The sequence below is a fragment of the Typopeltis vanoorti genome, chromosome 20 (assembly GCF_054136105.1).
Source record: "Typopeltis vanoorti isolate ZY-2024b chromosome 20, IOZ_Tvanoo_1.0, whole genome shotgun sequence".
In the NCBI taxonomy this organism is placed as follows: domain Eukaryota; kingdom Metazoa; phylum Arthropoda; class Arachnida; order Uropygi; family Thelyphonidae; genus Typopeltis; species Typopeltis vanoorti.
Window position 1 is genome coordinate 94,099,541 of NC_143568.1, and position 14,826 is coordinate 94,114,366.

Below are 14,826 nucleotides of genomic sequence, written 5' to 3' on the forward strand. Positions count from 1 at the left end.
GCATTGTTTGAGATCAGTAACTGGAAACGATATTAATTTATCCCTAGAGTTAGAAGCATAAGTAGTGGAAAAGGGATATGGATGAATCATGAATCACAGAGAATGTTACAAAGGGAGAGGATAAAATGAAGGGACATATGAAAGGAGATGAGCAGAGGCAGCAAAGCAAGATTCTAGTTTGCCAGCACTGAAGGGTGAGAACAAATGGCTTACAGGTGTTATCTATACAAGATATTGTAGAAATGTTCAGTAACCATTTTGCCAGTGTATTTTGTTGTATAATCTTAGAAAATTAATGTGATGTAATGAATTTTAATTGTATTTATAATTATATTTGTAATTTTGATATACAAAGCAAAATATGCATGAAATATTTTGTTTTTATTGTGTATTTCATGCTGAGGGGTGGAGGAGTAGTCAGATATAACTAGCATAAAATAACAGAGGCTGGCAGTTCAGGAAAATGAAATGTCTGGAATTTTAAATAAGCTTGATGTTAATAAGGCTGTGAGACTGGATGGAATACTGCTATGTACTATATATATATATATATATATATATATATTAAAATATTCCATGAAGGAGCTAATGGTGCCTTTGATTTGGCTGTGTAAGAATCTGACAAAATGATTAGTTCCTGTAGAGTGGAAGAAAAGAAAAATATTGCCATAACATAAAGGACCATCCAAAGTGGTGATGGAAAACTAAAAGGCTTGCATATCATGCATGAAGAAGGTATTGTACAATTTAGCCATGATGGGATGAAGTGTACTTAGCAATAGGAGGTTAGTCATCTTGGTTGACAGATAATGAGTTAAATTTCAGGGAATACACACTGCCTACAAAGGTAGACTGAAGGTTTGTGATTTTCAAAGTTTAGCTGATAGGCAGAAAAGATAGGTGTTACTAAAGAGGTTTTATAAAGTAGGTACTAAAAAAATCATTCAATACATGACTTGGATAAGAGAGAGAACCAAAGGACCACCTTCAGAACTGTAGGAGTGCAATTATGAATAATTTTTTTTGCTAGGATAGTGACAAATGAGTGCAATAGGTTGCCAGAGAGAGGCAGTTGTTAGTGCATTGATAGTGAACAAATTTAATGAGGTACTGTATCAGTAAATAGTTAATGTAAATCTCCCTTGAGTCTTTGACTCCATGACAATGTCTGTTTAATAATAATAATAATACTTTACTTTTTGTGGCATAAATAGCTAAGTCAGACATATACATCCTCCTCCCTTCTTTTTTTTTTTGATTTCTTCCAAGAGACAGCAGTCATGGTATATACAACTAATGGTGTATACCATGACTACTGTGTATATCCTGATTGCTGAAACACAATGTATGGTGGTAAGACTGCAAGTGATTGATACTGCAAGCTTTCAAAGGTATGTCTTATTCTGTTTGAAACTTCCTAACATATGAGAGTTAAATGGCATTTTTGCAACTGCAGTCTTCTTGATTAATCTCATGTCTCAGTTATGTTTTGATTCTTGTCTTAACATGTTTCACACTGGTCTCTTCACAAATATGCAAGTACAGGTAACCCTCATATAGCGCGGATGTTAGGTTCCATAGAAATGCCACATTATATAAATCGCGTTATGCGAGACTTAGATCACATAGAAAAACTAGGGTTAGGTTCCGAAATAATTTTTTTTTAATTATATAAACAATAATGACATCCAACAAAAACAATACTTTTATTTAATTCAGGTAATCCATGCAAGTTAAAAACACAAATTATGAGACAAATGCATATATAAAATTATAAAAATTACAAATTGTACATAAATTTCATTGCACATAATGCATAAATGTTTTAGACACAATAAAATAAAGCGCATATTTTAATCATCACCACTGTCTTCAGAAATAACATTTCTTTAATGGGAATAAATGCAAAAATTTTTGCTCCAGAATTTTGAATTTTGTTCCAGAACGGCTTCAGGCCATATTTTTTTAGTTATCAAGAAGTCAGTAATAAGCCACCATGCTGCAATTTTTTTATTAAGTTCATACTATGGAGCTAAACAAATATCCAATTGTCTCGTGAATTTTCCCGAGTGCTCTTAAGGGATCATTATCCGTAAAATAACTTCCTAACTTTCTTGCCAAGTCCAATCCTTCTGCTAATTTCTTTAAACTGAATTCTTTAACGAATTCATCAGAATCTTCGGCAGAACTTTATCCGCCATTTGGTTTGACGCCATCTATTAATTGTACCAGTTCCTCCTCATTTAAATCTGTTTCTCCATCAATTAATTCACTAATTTTGTTTTCAACCATATCGCAAAAGTGCTCTCCACCAAAAATGTGTGCGACGTAGCTCGGCATCCACTGGAGGTACGAAATTTTGTTCCAGAACGTCTTCAGGCCATATTTTTTTCCAGGAAGCATTCAGCGTAGTGGGTTGTAATTCCTTAATGGACAGAGAAACAATTTTCACACAATTCAATATTGAAAACTCTTTCCACGCTTGAGGCAGTGTCATGTTTGGATTAGATTCCAGTTTTTCCAAAATTAATTGGAATGTTCACCGAATATAATATGACTTAATGTTGATATTATTCCTTGGTCGAGTGGTTGAATAAGTGAAGTAGTATAAGGCAGAAAAAAAGTTATTTTAATATTCTGATGGCTTAAATTTGTTGGGTGACCTGGTGCGTTATCTAAAATTAGTAGAATTTTGAAGTCCATATTCTTTTTCTTTGTATAACTTTCTACATCGGGTACAACACACTTGAAAAAACCAATTTTCAAACAGCTAGCTGTAACCCATGCCTTTTTGTTGGCCTGCCAATAAACAGGTAGGGTGGACTTGTCGAGCCCTTTCATCGCATGAGGATTTTACAGATTGGTTAATAAACATTGGTTTTGTCACGTAATCACCTGATGCATTACTACAAAATAGAAGAGTAATTCTATCTTTGGACACTTTAAATCCAGGAGCTGATCTTTCATTTTGCGAAATATAGGTGCGTGTTTGCACTTTTTTCCAATATAACCTGGATTCATCTGCATTGAACACCTGGTCTGCACTATAACCATCTTCTTCAATAATTTTTAAAAGTTCTGCTGGGTATTTCCTGGCAGCTTCAATATCTGCTGATGCCGATTCTCAATGGATTTTAAGATTATACAATGAAAACCGCTTTTTAAAGTTTTCAAACCAACCCTTATCAGCACAAAATCCATGCTCAGAGATTTCTTCTGAAGAATCTTGATCAAGTTCTTTTAAATGTTCATAAACTTAGAGAGCTTTTTGCTTAATAAGGTATCTATCCAAAGGAATTTTCTTTTGAGTGCAATCTTCTATCCAAATCATTAGAAATTTCTCCATTTTTACTATTAGAATATCGCGAACATGACCAATGCTGTTTGCACTTACCATTGACACAGCAATAACACTTTCTTGGATTTTATGTTCATTTTGTTTGATTGTTCGAATTGTTGATTCATTTAAATTCAGAGTCCTTGCAACAACTCCTGGTTTTTCTCCAATTTTCAACTGATCCAAGATTTTAATTTTTTCTTCGAGAGAGATGAAGTTCCTCTTCAATGTTGTTTTTTTTCCATTTCGTTGCAGTTTTAGTGGCCATTACACAATAAAAATAAACTTTTACATAAAAAAAAGGCATTACATATGTATGTAACTCACCAGAAAATAAACTGCACAGCTTGAGAATAATTTCTCAAGCTGTGCAACTTATGATTATATCCATCAATTATGGACAATTGATGGACAACTCACGCTTATGATTTTTAATGTGCTTTCCTGGCAGAAAACGAAGAAAAATTTTCAACAATAAACACTTTATACAGTAAACCCTAGATGGCAAACCTATAGCACTCGTGCCAAAGGTGGCAAGTCTGAGAATTTTGCTGGCACGTCATACAGGTGATATCCTTTTATACGCTTATAAATTATTCAACTTTCTTTAATTATTACAATACGTACAAGTTGAATTCTGTTTTACACAAGAGAGCAGCTATAAAGACATACATATGATTGGTGCGGTATTAACAAAAGCTCACGCCACCCAAAGACAAAGGTAACCGACAAGTGTCGAGTTAAAATGCTAATTCTGTTCAATCGAATTCCATAACATCTGAAACTGTCATAACAAAATTCATTATTAGTTTTAACACATTCGCGGCAGGGTGTCATTTATCATTCTGACGGAACTTCTCATTACCGACTGGCACAACTCACACAAAAGTTTCAAACCCTTGGTTGAATTTTATGGCTGTTTGTTTGTGTTTGAGGTGGCAGGCGAACTCACACACTCATTATATAGCATATTTCAATTCTTGGTAGAATTTTATTTTAAGTTAGCCTTTGTAATCTGTCATAATGACATCGAGAATTTCAAATGCAATAAAACAAACACTTATTTCATAATTGAAAAATTGGACAATAGTTTTTAGTTAGATACCGCGTTTCAGTGTAACATATGATTTTGCTTGAGTCTATACAGCATAGTTTCTGTTAGAGGGGACATGTGATTCATTAGTTAGCACCGTTTTTTTTCCAGCTGTCTCTAATTGCACTATTTGTTGAGAATTATACAGACTGCAAAAGCCTCTGTACAGTACCTTATTCAGTGATACAATAAAACTAAATTCGATACTTATAACTACTTCCACGATACAAGCAGACACAAATTTAACGAAGATAAAATTTGATTTTTAAATCCCGCAGTGAAAAATATATAAAAAAAAAAAATAAATAAATAAAGGGTTACTAAAAATTGTAGACCGCGTTATATCGAACCACGTTATACGAGGGTAACCTGTATTAGTTTTGCCAGTATTACATCACTGTGTCATGTTAAGATATATATAGTGTTACTACTCAGTGAGATAGCCTGATCACATACCATGATTGTATTAGCATAGTGACAAATGAATGCAATAGGTTGCCAGAGACTAATACTCAGTGCAAAGTTCAGTTTTAGTTTTTGTGTTAAGAAAAGCAACTATTATAGCATCCATGTGATATAATACAGTTTGACCAGATGAGAGAGCCCTTGACACTTCTGCAGATGCCAGAAGAAGGTGAATCCATTCTGATAACAGGGTAATCAATCAATCTTGTGGGATCAGTTTATTATCACATATCAGAAAATTAGCTTTTCTTTTATGAATATGCTAGTTTTTTAAAGTGGTAACTATTTTATAACAATTTGAAAATTTTACATATAGTATTAACAAAATTTTAAAAAAGGTACAAAATAAAAAAAATACTGTAAGTGAAATTTATTTTTAAGAAAGTTTTGTATAAAAAAATAATATACAGAAAACAGAAATTTTTTCAAATGCACTTAGCCATTCTAAAATTACAGATGAGAAAACTCAGACATTTTACCGTCCTAAACCAATTAATTATTTATGCCTTGTTGTGACTCTTTAACAAAACCATGAATAAAATTTTGAAAAAAATACCTTTATCAAATCCTTTTAATCATCAAGTGAAAGTGATGGTGATTCGGTGTCCGAATCACCATCAATTTCACTTACATTAATAGCAAAATCTTTGCATAATTCTGTCTTCAATTATTCTTCTTCTTATTCTTCAATTAGTCTTCATAATTCTGTCTGTCCCAAAACATATTTTCCAATGAGGCAAATAAAAGCAATATTTTCCTCAGTTTTGAACTATAATATTTTTAAGTTTTAAAAGAGGTAAACCGTGAGTAGACATAACTATATATAATAAATAACGGAAAAACTCACGTAGAAATATTATTTAATGGTATAATTTTCGCCCGTGTGTCACAGGCATCTTCAGTACAATTAGGCACAAAAATCAAACATTAACTGACAATTCCAAAAAGCACCACCTAAGTAGCTGGTGTAAGATAACTAAAAAGGTCAATAACTTTCCTAAAAAAAAAAAAAAAAAAAAAAAAAAAAAAAAAAATATTTAATACAATAAAAAGTTAGGAAAGATTAGCTGATTTACAAATCAGCTAATTTACAAATCAGCTTTTATGAACTTTGAATGAATTTCTTTGGATGTTATACCTTCTTTTACAAAGAATTTTATAACCGCACGATACTCAATTTTATCCATTTCAAGGGATACAGATAACACTTTTGCTTCAGACAGCTGTATAAAACAAACTACTTGATAAAATGACTTGCAATTTCACATGGATGCTTGTGATAGATGTACCAACTTAAAAAAAAAAACTTGCCGATAGTGTTACCATCTATGGTCGAGGCCGAGAACCACCCCTGTATTACTCTCAAATACTGAGTTCTAGATAAAACTATGCCACTTTGCTCCATGATAAATTTCCTTTTATTCTGTGACCTCTTGAAAGAAAATCTGATTTCATACAGTATTTTCCTTAAAGAAGTTTTTCTTTCGGCACAGGTATAAATTTAGGAACAGTTGGCACATTTTTCTCACCCATGTAAAATTCATAAATAGTTCTTATACAGTCTACATCAAAATCATTCAATTTTTAGGCGATTTAAATTTTGGTTTATCTTCACCTTTTGATTCCCTACAAATTCTTTTAATAGTCAACTCCGATATGCCAGCAATTTCACTTGAACATTTTGTGGCCTGAGAAATTGGAACAAGGGGGCTTCTAACAATTCTTGTTTGCAGAATGTCAGTACATTATGAAATATTTTTTTGAAAGCACTACTGAAAGATTTAACACTGGAACTTGTTGATATATCAGATCCATCATACAAATAAATATGAAAAATAGCAGTGCAAAAAAAAAAAAGCAACAACATAAATCAAGACAGTACAGCAACAGGCAATAAAGTACATGATTTCGTGTATTGGTGATGAATCATACATTCCTTAATTCTTTCTCCTATTCAATATAAATTGATTCTTCTTGACACTCTACCAGTTACAGTTCTCTCAACTGTGGCAGACTGTAATTGCTCGTTTGTTGTTGCACAAATGGCAGACTACAAGGTTTGATGATCTTCTGAAGAAAAAATAGTTACATGTAGAAAGGTTATTTTACTTGTCACAAAGTACATCATACTTGTCACAAAGTACATCATACTTGCCAAAAAATTACATTCTTGTTTAATCTTTTATCCAAGTATAAGTAACCAAAGTTTACATATGACTCTATACAAGTAGTCTTTTCAGGGCTACTTTGTATGACATATAGAGGCTGATGACTTTGACATTAATGCCTTAGTATTCCATAATGCAAAACACACTTCCTTTTGAACAGGCAAAATGCTATGCATTATGCATGTCCAAAAAGGAAGCGTATGTTTTGTGTTATGGGCTCCTAAAGCAATTGAAGTGAAAGCGAGTCATCAGCTCCTCTATACAAGTAACTAGTCTAGTCGTAAAGATACTTCATGTGCAAACTTTGCTTGCTTGCACTTGGATAACGGATTAAGTAGGAATAATTTCTTGGCAAGTATAACTTTTATAGTTGCATGATGTCTCACAGGTGTATGAACAGAGTAGACTCGTGTGGTGAAGCAATGTTAAAATCCGCTACAAGTATTTATTCATCAGCTGTACTTGGATGTAAAGTTGGAGATCAGGACCCGGGCTCCCCCACTTATGTGGTCACAAGTATGCAGAGTATTTAAGAGGAGAGTCAAAGGGCATACATTTGCTGTTAGGGAGATACTTGTTAAACAGTAACAAATAACATCAACTCATTTGCATGGTCTCTATGCTTACTCTGCCACTGGAATAACAAGTGAGCCCTGCTCTGGTCCTGACGTCCCACTTTACATCCAAGTACAACTCATAAGCTCTCTTAATCAGAGGTGTGAATTTGTTTAACAGATTTTATTGTCACTTCACCACTTACATACACACAGCAAAATGAGCCCTGCACTGTCCATATACTTAAGAAATTGTGCAGACTGTGGATGAAGTATGTTCTTGTGAACTGGATCCAGATTTTAAGTCACCAGTTTTGCCATCACGTACAGTACTTGAACTTTCAAAATGAGAATTTTTTTTTCCCTCAAAAAAAGAAGACAGAAACAAAAATCACCTAATTTTGAAAGTGTCAGAATTTAGAACTTTTTTTTTTTTTTTTTTTTGTTCTATGAGTGGTGAGCTTTTATTTTGCTATGACATTAACAGATTGATGGAAATGAAAAAAATGAAATGCACTAGAAATCTCTCTCTCTCTCTCTCTCTCCTAAAAGCAGATGCTATCCACAAGAAGAAATCCTATCCAGATTTTAAGTCACCAGTGATAAATACTAAATACAACCAATACAGGTAGGATTAAACGAACACATTTCAAAGTGACAGCATTTTTAAATGGATATTATAACTAGGCTTACAAAATACAGGTAACCCTCATATAACGCGGTACTTATACAATGTAATTTCGATATAACATGGTCTACAAATTGTAGTAACCCTTGTGCAATGGGGTACTTATGCAACGCGGTTTTGATATAACACCATTTGCAAATTGTAGCAACTCTTTATCTTTTCATATATTTTTCATCGTGCTACTTAAAAATCAAATTTTATCTTCGTTAAATTTGCGTCTGCCCATATCACGGATGTAGTTATAAGTAGCGAATTTATATTAGGGGAAATACCCTTTAGCATGCATGCATGTACATCAATTGTTTACCGTATAAAGTGTTTATTACTGAAAATTATCTTCGTTTTCTGCCAGGAAAGGGCATTAAAAATCATAAGTCTGGTAATCTCAAGCTGAGGACTTTATTTCCTGGTGAGTTACATACAATATGTAATGCTTTTTTATGTAAAAAATTTACTTTTATAGTAATGGCCACTTAGAGGGCTTTTGCGATATGGTTGAAAACGAAATTGGTGAATTAACTGATGACGAAACAGATTTAAATGAGGAGGAACTCCTCATTTAAATGGTATGATTAATATCTGATGTCAAACCAAATGGCAGGGAAAGTTCTGCCGAAGATTCTGATGAATCCGTTAAAGAAATTAGCAGAAGGATTGGACTTGGCAAGGAAGTTATTTACGGATAACAATCTCTCCGGAAAATTCACGAGACAATTGGATATTTGTTTAGCTCCATATTATGAACTTAATAAAAAATTGCAGCATAGTGGTAAGCAAGATCTTATTACTGACTTCTTGATAACTAAACTAGCCGAAGTATGCAATGAGAATTATACTAATGATGTCCAAGAGATTTCAAGTGATGACGACGTCTGGCCACTCGTAAATAAAGAACATCTATGAAATGTTAGTTTTGAAGAGCGTGATGACGATTAAAATATGTGCTGTATTTTATTTTGCTGAAAACATTTATTTATGCATTATGAAAAAGAAAGTTTACGTACAATTTATGTTTTTTTATAATTTTATACTATGTATTTGTTTCATAGTTATGTTTTCTTAACTTACACGAATTACCTGAATTAAATAAAAAAATATTTTTGTTGGGTATGTCATTATTGTTTATAAAAAAAATAAATAAATAAATAAAATAAAATTAAAAAAAAAAACGATTTCGGAACATAACCCTACACAGCGCTGTTGAAAGACAATTATAGAGATCTTGTAGAAAAATGCTACAAACATATGAAGTAACAGAGGTGAGATATATTAAAGATTAACTTTCTGCACCCATATCTGGATTTAGATTTAATGGAACTGAGTGCTGCCAGTGACAAATATGACAAACGTTTTGACCAGGACATTTCTCATGTGAAACGACAGTACTTGTGCAATAGGAAAATCAGAAAGCTAACTGGAGTTTGCTTTCTGATTTTTTTCTAGTTCTTAAAGTTACCACTTTCCTGCTGTAAGACAGACAGACATCTTCTTATAGCAAGACTTTAACATGTTTCTCTTCATCATGTCCTGATAGGTAGAGAAAAGGTTTTTTTTTTTTTAATATTGATCTTATACATGAGAGGTTTTAGGACCTATAAAGCACATTAATATTAGTGCCATGTCTAGGAACCAGGTGAGTACCCAGAAATTTATGGACTTTTTTTTTTTTTTTTTTTTTTTTTTTAAGAGCTGCAGGTTGTAGTTTGGAAATAGTTCTTGCAGAAAGCTGTTCCAGAGGATGGAGATAGATAGAATAAAAGAGAAACAAGAAAAGCAGGTTTGGTGCGTTTGCAGTTGCACAGTATAAGGAATGCTGGACAGCTGCTGCTCTTGTATTAACAGGTACAACAGAAACTAGAGGAATAATGATTGCCAGTTGTTCAGAGGGGCAACGACCATTGAAGTACCTGTATTTGTCTACCTGTAGAATAGACAAAAAGCCAAAAGACCATCTGTGAGATAGAGGTTGAAATGAATTTGTGAGAGTAAGATTATCTATGAGACAAATTGCTCCCCTCAGGACAGCATCAAGAAGTTTCAGGTGCTCCACTGCAGATATGTGAGAAGTATTTTAAGCATTGGCAGATTTGAGATTTGTACATACTTAAGAATTCGTTGGGTATAAAATAGCATCTTGAACAAAAGAGAATGCCTAGTTTTTTTTTTTTTTTTTTTGGATACTGAGGAAGCTATTGTTGTGATGTGCTATGCCAGAAGAGACTGGAACTGGAGGTAAGTGTTAGTTCAAGCACAGATCTGATCTTGTCTGGTAATTTGTGTACTGTTGATGATTGCTGGCCTGGTTGGCCAAGTGATTAGTATATCCGCTCGCCAGCCAAAAGGCTGCAGGTTCAAATCCCGCTATGGGCATGGATGTTTGTCTGTGAAAATACTAGTAGTGGTTGGAGGTAGATGGTGTTGGTGAAATGAGGTGGAGACAGAGTTATAGAGTAGGGCCCTCCCTCAATGAGTCTTTGGAAGTGTCACGTAATAATAATAATAATAATAAAATAATGTAAGCTGAGATCTCTTTTGTGAGAGAAGAGGCAAGACTGTTTTGGTAACATTGAATGAGACAAGATTGTCCTCTTCCCATTGAAGAATAGTACATAGATCAGTGTTTAAGGCACTAGTTGTAAATGATATTGAATTATGCGATGCCTGTACACTGCATGGTTTGTCCAATGAGTATGATGAATGGAGAGTATCACTGTTTGCAAAGCTGTGGATAAGATTAGTTGTGTGATTGAGAGTAGGAAGCTTAGGTACAAGAGAAAGAGAGGAGGTGACCGGAAAGAATCTGCAGCACTGCTGCAATGGTGATAAAGCTCAAAGAGAGGGATCCACAGCCCAATTACAGAAGGTGGACCAAAGGATGGCAACTTGTTTAGTAGGCCTTGATGCCAGACACAATCAAGTTCAAGAAATGTCAAGAGTTACTGCACAAGTTTCACCAAACCTTTCCGTAGGACATGTCTAATGGTGGTCACTGATTAATTGGTGGACTTCTATTGTAGGTAGCGAAGACGTTAGTTATTGATGATCGGTAGTTTGACAGTAGACTTGTCTCCCTTTTTTGGAACAGGTTAGATATATGAATGCTTCAATGCACTGGAATAAGTACCAGCCATGTATAATAGATTGGATACTATGACAGCCCTAAATAATTAAGTTTGCATTATCAGTAGTTTCGAGCCTCCATAGCTCAGTCGGTATAGACGAAGCCCTTTGGTCAAAAAGACCTGGGTTTGATTCCTGTCTGTGACATTAGGAACCTTTATCTGGTCTCTTTCGACAAAAGATAAGTTAGCCAGTCTCATACGGATGTAGGGGGGATTTTTCACCCATAAACTTGGGTTTTTCGTCCCCCAGAACAGGCAAACTGGCCCGTGAACACGCACATCTACAGACATATGACACTCTGAGAAGCATGGGGCTAACCACCTTATCCTTGAATTATGGTTAAGAAATCCAAGAATACTTGGAAGTTCATGGGTGCTTAAGTGCCTGTTAGAACTGATGATGACGATTATCAGTAGTTTCATTAGCAATAAGTTTATTTCAAATTATCTTATATATCAGACCATTAATATTTTCAGTTCTTAGATTTTGTTCTTCTATGGCACAATAAACCAAATCAACTCACATAGATGTCTTTTTCTTGCCATCAAAATTCTGTTTTGCTAATCTTTTCTTGTCCATTTTGTTCAAGTGACCATACCATCTTGGATTAGTTCTACTCACACATTCTTGAATACTACGCTCCTAATCTCGTCCTTTTTAATATGATTTTCCATTGATGGAGCCTCTTCACTCCTCAAATTTTCCTCATACTTTCAAATATCAGTGTGCTATATTTTTTCTGACCAGTGTTCAAACTGATTAAAAGTTATGGATCTGAAAGTTGAAATCAAATTATACTTGTCTTGTATACTATTAGTGTTTTAGCTAATTTCCCTATTCCATATAAATTTATTCAACTGGATCCCCCCCATACCAGCTCTGTTCATTCCATTTATCTATAGTTAATTTACTATCTTTGCTAATAATTGTGTCTAAATAACCGAAATGTTTTACGAGTGCTATAGGTTTTCCACTGAGAATTACAGCTGATGTTCTGCATGTTTTCCTACTTATTTTCATGGTTTATCTTTTTATTTTTTATTGCAAATTTTCATACCAAATTTGTTACAGCAGTTATTTATTTTAGTTTCAATTTTTTCTTTTTTGTAAAATTTTCATGTAGTTATGAACTGTTTTTAATGGTATCTCAAAAGTAATGGTATCTTATTTCAAGTCATAAAAAACATGATTTGCTTTTAAAAATATCATGCATTACATCAGTTGGTTGCTGCACCATAAATGTCTAGCAATATTTCAATTTTATGATTATATCACCCTACATTATATAGATAGAATTATGATTATTGAATGAACCTCATTCAATAATCATAATCAGTGGTCTCTGACCTTGAATACTATTATGACTGCTTGAGATCACTTATACTGTCTACAACTGAAGACTTAAACTGAATAAAAAAACTGTTTTGAGAAAGTGGGAGGGGAATGCAAACTTCATAGAAAAACTTGCATGCATGTTATAATTATCAATCAAATTATTGAAAATATGATGTTTACATGAAGTGAGCCTTACTTCATGTAATATACTGGGTTAGGACTGTTGGGATTTGTCCATGCTAACAGATTAGTTATTACCAATACCTGCTGAAACACCCTTGACAAACCTATACTTGGACGTCTAATACTGATAGGTCAAGGCACCAGAATGATTACATCCTGGCTCTCCAACAGTGGAAGACTGTGGTATTGATCATCAGCTAGTAAGAGCCAAAGACAGACAGACTCAGAAACCTTTCAAGTTAGAGGGGATGTCAGAGTAATCCCTAATGGATTCATAAAAGAAACATCAACATAGCTGGATGATCTTTCTGAGACTAGTGAGGAGAGCTTACCTGAAATGCTGTGGGAAAAGGTCAAGATTATAATAGAGGATATGGCCAAGAAGAATCTAGGCCCAATTAGAAGACCAAGAGACCCATGGATATTAGATTCAACATGGCATCTGATTGAAAGGAGGTGGTTTGGTTGGAGAAACAAAGAGACACAAGGACTGATGAATATAAAAGATATACAGAGAAGTAAGAAGAGGCATCAGACAGGACAAGGAAAATTTTTATGCTAATAAGTGTGAAGAGATAGAATGCATAAAAGGATGTTTCATTTAGTTCATGACTTAAAGCACAAGTTTAAACTGAATGTCATCAAAGACAAGAATGGAGCTGTATTAACAGAAGAACTGAAAATCAAAAACAGGTGGAAAGAGTACTGTAAGGAACTGTACAGCAGAGAGGATAAGGAAAATTTCTATTTAGAACTTCCTCCAATTAGGCATGAGATTAAAGGAGCAATTAAATAGCTTAACAACAATAAGGCCTCAGGGAATGGAGGGATAAGAACGTTTCCTAGACTGATTACAAGGATATGGGAGAAAGGATAATGGCCAAGAGACTGGAATATGTTTCTTATGTATCTTAATAGGATTAAGACCAAAGTGGAGGCAGAGATACCTGAGGAACAAGCAGGTTTTAGGAAAGGAAAGAGTACCAGAGATCATATTCTTTGCCTTAGATAGATCAATGAAAGATATAAAGAATTTAGACTCCCTATGGTAATATTCTTCATAGACTACTCTAAAGCTAAACAAGGTAAGAGAAAAGCAGATGAGTGAAGAGATTAAGCATGATATCTGGAAGAAGAAGAAAAAGAAGGCACTGTGGAGGCAACACAAGATGAATGTTGGTAATAATCAGTTGCATAAAGAGTACAAAGAGCAGGCCAGAAAGGTAACTCAGTTGATAAAGTGTAGTATAAGAAGAAGTTAGCCAATCAAGCTAAGAAAAATCCTAGTGAATTCTTTTGAAATGTGGCAAGTAGAAAGAAAAATGACTATGGGAGAATGATGCTAGTTGATGACACTGGCAGACTGGTAAACAATGTGAAGGATGCAGTTGGATTATTCAATGATCAGTTTATCAGTGTATTTTATCTTCATGATGACATCATCAGGAGAAGCTGGTGTATAGAGGATATGGTGGAGGAGAAACTGATGATGAATGAGCAGGAAGTATATGAGGAATTAAGTAAACTTGATATTAATAAGTCAATGGGATTTGACAGTCTATCACCACATCTTGAGGGAATGCTCTATGGCAGGGATTCTCAACCTGTGGTACGTGAGCCACTGCCGGGTGGTACGAAAACAGATTTGCATACTGGTACATCTAATATCTTGAATTAAATATGGTGGTATGCCACTGGAAAAGGTTGAGAACCCCTGCATGGAATTAATGGCACCTTTTATACAACTTTTAACACAAGTCTTGCAACACGGCAGGTCCCAAAGGAATGAAAGGTAGGGGAATTGTTTCACTTCAAGGGGGGGGGGGGGGAGAATAAGACTAAGGTTACAAATTATAGGCCAATCTGTGTATCTGGGATTG

The 14,826-nt window shown here is 34.2% G+C and overlaps 1 protein-coding gene across 1 annotated transcript in view; it reads right to left on the reverse strand.

Annotated features, from left to right (window-relative positions):
• LOC150095672 (flotillin-2-like) overlaps nucleotides 1-14,826 on the reverse strand; it is a 151,666-nt gene that overhangs the window by 13,922 nt on the left and 122,918 nt on the right. The gene's annotated exons all lie outside the window — the stretch shown is intronic.